The sequence below is a fragment of the Monopterus albus genome, unplaced genomic scaffold (genome assembly GCF_001952655.1).
Source record: "Monopterus albus unplaced genomic scaffold, M_albus_1.0 scaffold140.1, whole genome shotgun sequence".
Taxonomy (NCBI): domain Eukaryota; kingdom Metazoa; phylum Chordata; class Actinopteri; order Synbranchiformes; family Synbranchidae; genus Monopterus; species Monopterus albus.
The window spans coordinates 405,500-412,422 of NW_018128020.1; positions in this window are offsets into that span (position 1 = coordinate 405,500).

Genomic DNA, 6,923 nt, shown 5'->3' on the forward strand with positions numbered 1-6,923 from the left:
ACTGTGACTGTAAAACAGTGTGTGCATCTGCAAGTACAGAGAAATACTTTCCACAGTAGATATAAATGATATGAATTTTTGGATATTTATAAATAAAACTGTCAACAGACAGACCAACAATATAAGATGACAAATTGGGGTGTTGTAATGTATTTACAGGGGACACTTACAAAACTTAAACTCTTACAAAAATAGTTTATGATTGGTTGGAAACCGTATTAAAGAGTAAAATTCTACATTTTAATTATATTTGAATTATACTGTGTGCATTTTTAAAGTGAGTATCCAGTGTTCTGCTGTGGCAGTTGCATCGAGACCTTGTTTTTGTTCATTATTTCTGTTGTCTCTTCTCTCCACTTCCCACTCCAGTTTTATATGTAAGGAACTCTTGCAAGTAATTGCAGCACTGCTCACACTGCTCAAGTCCAAAGTATCACATCCTAAATATAGTCGCTGGTAAAAATTTCACCAGGCAACAATGAAAAAAGTACTGCACATGGAAATGTAGAAGTTTTGAGAAGTGCACTTATGCCATGTGTACCTCTGGGGATTTTGATGCATCAACTTCAGAGTTGACATGATCTGCCAACTCAGTTTGTGTGGCATATTACACCATTCGCTGATTCCTCTGGGATGTGAGAGGTTCAGGCTTTCTGACATGCAAAGAGAGAGGTGCCCAAATGATGTCATGTATAAATGAAGAGCTGTGGCTGCACAGGCCTGAGCTGTCTACTCGCATTATCTGTTTCCTCCTCTCATGCAGTTGACAAGGCACAAGGAAGGTCAGGAGTCATCTGTATTTCTGAACTTTGTAGGTCAATTAAAAGATTAGACCTTGTGACTCGTGTAGTAGTTACCTCGCTGCAGCAGTTTAACATAACTGACTAGTGTGCAGTGCAGAAGAGAACCTTCCATTATCCTGCTCTGAAGGGAGGAAAACATCAAATATATTAAGCTAAATAGGTGGCTACTCCATGTGAGTTGGCTGCTCACAAATTACTTTGAGTCCATCACACCCAGTCCTGAACCTGTATCTGCTCCATGTTATTTTCGCCCTAGTGCTTTGTAGACTTTTCTAGAACACCCCCCCAACACACACACACACACACACACACACTGCCTACACTACCTACAGCTGTATACACTTACTATCATTAGCTCCCTCAGTATAAAAGCTTGTCTGCTACCTGTGTTCAGTGCCAGACTGTCTTTTGTGCACACTGTAGCTTTTGTGATCCCTTAGCATCAGAATTCTGCTCCTCTGTGCTGCTGGTATTATTTAGTTATTTCCTGGTGTTTGGATCATTCCCTAGTTTTGGACAGTGTCCCCTGTTTGGACCTTTCCTCAGCCTTCTGGTCTGTGTTTTCTCTGTCTGTAAATTAAACTGGTTAACATGTGCTCCCTGCAGTACCTGAGTATCTACATTTGGATCCTCTCTGCCTAGTGTGATTCTACACAGTTCTTTTTTAAACCTGTTAAGTTTAAAGCAAGTCCCAAGAACCAGAGTTGGTGTCTGAGGTTTGGGTCGGCCGGGCACTCGGCCCCAGCCACTGCCCAAAACACAACGCACGGGCCCCCTACGGCCTCTCCAGCAGGTGGTGGGCCCACTGTTGAGGTTTCGGGCAAATATTGAACTACTCCTTTGACTTGTTAATACGAGATACAACTCTGTGAGAGCACACACACAGTAAAATTAAACCGGATGTCCATCCATCCATCCATCCATCCATCCATCCATCCATTTTCCTCCGCTTATCTGGGACCGGGTTGCAAGGGCAGCAGTCTAAGCAGAGATGCCCAGACTTCCCTCTCCCTAGACACTTCCTGCAGCTCCTCCAGGGGGATACTAAGGTGTTCCCAGGCCAGCCGGGAGACATAATCCCTCCAGCATGTCCTGGGTCTTCCCCAGGGCCTCCTCCCGGTGGGACATGCCCGGAACACAGGAAAGCGCCCAGGAGGCATCCGAAACAGATGCCCGAACCACCGCAGCTGGCTCCTCTCAATGTGGAGGAGCAGTGGTTCTACTCTGAGTTCCTCCTGTGTGACTGAGCTCCTCACCCTATCCCTAAGGGAGTGCCTGGCCACCCTGTGGAGAAAGCTCATTTCATCCGCCTGTATCCAGGATCTTGCTCTTTCGGTCATGACCCAAAGCTCATGACCATAGGCGAGAGTTGGAAAGTAGATCGACCAGTAAATCGAGAGCTTCGCCTTACAGCTCAGCTCCTTCTTCACCATGACAGACCGGTACATCGACCGCATTATCACAGAAGCTGCACCAATCTGCCTGTCAATTTCCTGTTCCATCCTTCCATCACTCGTGAACAAGACCCCAACATACTTAAACTCCTCCACTTGAGACAGGAACTCTCCACCAACCTGAAGGGAACAAGCCACCCTTTTCCAACTGAGAACCATGGCCTTGGACTTGGAGGTGCTGATTCTCATCCCAGTCGCTTCACACTCGGCTGCAAACCGCCCCAGTGCACGCTGGAGGTCCTGGTTTGATGGGGCCAACAGGACAACGTCGTCTGCAAAAAGCAGACTGCCAGCAATACGAACCAAGCTCCTGCTCCGGTCATATGGAGACCGGATGGCCCTCGATAGAGGGCCCTGGACCCCATACTCCCGGAGCACCCCCCACAGGGTGCCACGAGGGACACGGTTGAATGCCTTCTTCAAATCCACAAAACATAAGTGGACTGGTTGGGCAAACTCCCATGAACCCTCCACCACCCTGAAGAGGGTATAGAGCTAGTCCAGTGTTCCGCGGCCAGGACGAAAACTGCATTTTTCCTCCTGGATTTGAGGTTTGACTATCGGTCGAATTCTCCTCTCCAGTACCCTGGCATAGACTTTCCCAGGGAGGCTGAGGAGTGTGATCCCCCTTGTAGTTGGAGCACACTCTGCGGCGCCCCTTCTTAAAAAGATGGACCACCACCCCGGTCTGCCAATCCAGAGGCACTGTCCCCAACTGCCACGCAATGTTGCAGAGGCATGTCAGCCAAGACAGCCCCATAACATCCAGAGACTTAAGGTATCTGAGTTTCACTAGTGTGGTCAATAAACAGCAACTAGCAGATTCCTTAACAGCCTGCTGGCCTTCATTAAAGTCCTTTGGCTATTTCAGCCAGCCTTGATGGAGAGATGTGGGGATGATGGTGTGAGAAAATGGCCTGTTTCACATTCTTTCTGTGTTACTGCAGCAGAGAGCAACTTAACATTATACACAGATGCACTGCTGAGGCAAACTGAAGCTCTATTTTTCAACAACAATGATTGTGGTCCATTTTTTTCCTGACATTTGAACTTGATTTGGTTTAAGTTTAGTATTACCCATGTTCTTAAGTGAATATCACAAGTGATGAGCTTCCTGGGTTGAAATGTTAAATCAAAATCTTGGCTCACTCCAAATTCAGGAATAAGTAAAAAATTTACTCATCAGGAAGACATAAAATAAGTGAATACCATATGCAGCTCACTGCTAGTGGGTTTCCTTTATCTAATGATACAGTGTTGCATCTAATTTGTATTTTCACTTTATAAACAGATGGGAGTTATTTCAGATGTTTCATTTTATGGGCCAGGGTGTATAATATATATAAAAACACTGCTCCCCTTATTAAATTTGTATGAAACACAATGAATCTGCTCCCGCTGGAACTCACATGTTGAAGCAAATTGTTATCGTTTTGAGATAAACCGTGCAAATATACTCTCTACATGCTGGTATATGCAAATGAGATACAGCAGCTGTACAGGTCTTGCCTCAAGGAAAACAAATTCCTCCTAAAAACTCCTGTTTTATTGTATCTTGTATGTTAAATAGATAATCTACAGCCTTGAACATAATTTTATTGTGATGGAAACTTGACAAAGAAAAGGATAATCACCTTTATTTACCAAGTATGTTACACACAAGGAATTTGTTTGTGGTACATAACCAATGGCAGCCATCTGCAGCACCACCCCAACTGATGGCTCTAACCATTGGGGGCGACGGGGGGGGGTGTTCAGCATCTTGCACAAGGACACTTCAACACATGGACTGCTGGCACTGAGATTTGAACCTTCAACCTTTGGGTTGGGAGATGACTGCTCTACCCACTGCACCACGGTCACCTCCCCATGTAGATGTTTAACCATGCTACTGTAGTTTCATGGCTCTGTAGGGATGCTGTTGTCACACCATTAATCTTTGGTCCTGACTGAAATATCTCAACAAGATATTTCACTTGTGTTGCAGGAGTAAATAAGGAGTGAGAGAAGTTAGCTAAAGAAAACATTTTTACACCACAATTTGGTTATTAATAATGTGGTTTATTCTTTCTTTTTACATGTATTTTATTACATTATATACTGTATTACATTTTATACATGGCATGTATTTGTCCAATACATAGTTTTAAGATTAAATATCTGCAAAACGATGACATACAGTTTTGCTGTACTTTGCCTTTAATGTTAGCATGCCAGCATATTTACTGAGACTGTGAGCATGGTAAATATTGCACCTAAATGCTGGCATTGCCTTAGTAAGATGTCACCATGATGACATTAACATTTAAAGTTAGCTACTGTAGAAGCACCGCTATGCCTATGTGTGGCCTTGAAGAGCTGCTAGCATCGCTGTAGACTTAGTCTCAGTTACTGTGGAGTTCATCATGTTGCTTTACTTCTGTCACTTTTTCTGTTAGATTTTTGCCTATATGTTTAAACTTCTGTGAGACACATCAACATGTGTCAGAAAACCTCAACCTTATGGTATTTAAAATTGTGCTAACAGCATAAACAAAAAACTGCTCACCACATATAATGTCCTTTTAATTTCACTCTATACCTCATGTTCTCTTTATGTATTAGTGTAAGTGGCAGAGTATGGTTCCCACAATGTGGGTGTGGGAGACCAGATGTGTGCCACTGCTTTGTAAAAACAGAAGGAGAGTTTTAGGGGCTCAGATACAGATTGGCTGAGAAAAATCCCAGAGCTGCTTCATAAGGACCTCTTAGTAGGGGAACACTGTCCTCCTCCTATACTTTCTCCCCTCCTAGGTTTGCCTGATGCTTTGCTGCAGCAATGCTTTCCTTCACTTTCCTTGATCTTGCCAGTGTCTTGTTTCAGAGGATTCTGTTGATTGTTGAAAGTGCTCTAGTTGCTCTGGCAGTGCAGCATCCACTCTCGGCTCTTGTCTTATTTGTTTCTTCTTTTTTTTTCACCAGCCTTCTTTTATTTAGTCAATGAATCTTCCTTTTCTGCAGCCTGTCTTTGTTCTATTGTGTAGTCTTCAGTTCTTGGCATGGCACAGAACTTTATGAAACTCGGCAGCTTCATGATGTACAGCTTCTTCACTTCTAAATATAAAACATGAAATAAGAATTAGATATTCTTGATAACAACATGCTCTTCAACTCAAATGTGATCAACACAATTAATTTGGTGCAATTGCAAAATTTAGAACCACTAAAGTCCATCTTGTGGAGCGGCAACAAAGAATGTAAATCATTCTGACAGCTGCACTGGTGAGCTGTGTATTCACACAAATCTCTGATATTACCTAAACGGCATGTAACTGCAAGACATGTCCTGTTTCCTCCAATGTGTGGTATGTGTTATCATATACTCTGACTAACAAGTCACATTAACATACAGCATCCACAAAATAACCAAAATAAAGAACGTGTTTTTGGCTTTTAAATGCATTACTCTGTGAGTGTTGTTAAGTACGCTTCATCATCCAAAATATTTTTGTGCCAAACCCAATGGGAGCCATTACTACAAGAAGAATAGTTGCATTGTGCCCAGCAGGAGCATTTCTAAGAAGCCACTTGATGGGATAATTTCAGGATATGAGAATTTCTGCATTCATAGATTTCCTGATGCAAGTACATAACTTCATTCTGAGCCATAAATATAAATGATGTTTCTTGTGACTTTTCACAGTCAGCAGTGTTGCTCACAAATTTATCAACCTTGTCTCAGCTTCAAGTTTTTCTTCTTATCTCTCTGTTCAACATTTACCAGGAGCTGATCAGTAGGTGTAGTTTGTATTATGAAGATAAAACTACATGAGTGTTAAAGGCCAAAAAGGGACAAAGCTGAGGGATTTTGTTTCTTTTGGCAGATTTTCTGTATAGCCCTTCTCTTGTTACACTCCTCCACGATCATCAGAGTTAATTAAAAGTGTCTATGGCTTCACACAATGTTCAAGCCATCTCCAGAAAATGTTCTCACCTCCATGACAGTTTCTATGTCTGTTCTTCCATAAGGGTCCTTTGGCCACTGTTAGAACTTAAACTCAGTTTAATAATCAAGGGAATTAGTGGAGTAAAGTTCAGCTGTGGTGTTCCTTACAACCATTGTGGTGTTGACTCTTCATCATGTTTGAAATGAGTATTGCCTGTGTGTTCAGTCTTCTGTGTGCTATGTGCCCTATGCTCTGCGTTCAATGGGACAACGTGGGATGTTCCACATTGTTCCCTAATTAGTTTCAGATCATGTTCATTAGATAGGAGATTTACTTATCTTATGGTTATCTCATAATGGCCCAATTCCCCCAGGTACACTGATGTCTGGGTGATAAATCATCTCTCTGTCTGCTGTAATTAGACTTTTGAAGTGTCAGATTTTGCTTTCAATGTCTGGAAGCTGAGTTATGCACTGTCACTTAGTCTACATACAGTATGTCTCATAGTCTCCATCAGGCTCATATACGCCCTAATTAATTATGTTTACATTCTGTGTTGAATTTGGAAATGGATTTTAGACTTTTATATTTATGACTAACATATTAGGGTGAATTCATTTCTTGCATTATAAAACCTTGATGGGATGAAAGAAGCAGGCTTTGCCAGGGCATCGTCCCTCAGGTTTAAAACGTGTTCTCTCTGTCACTTTCTCTTAGCCAGCCCTGATATTGGAAATTAT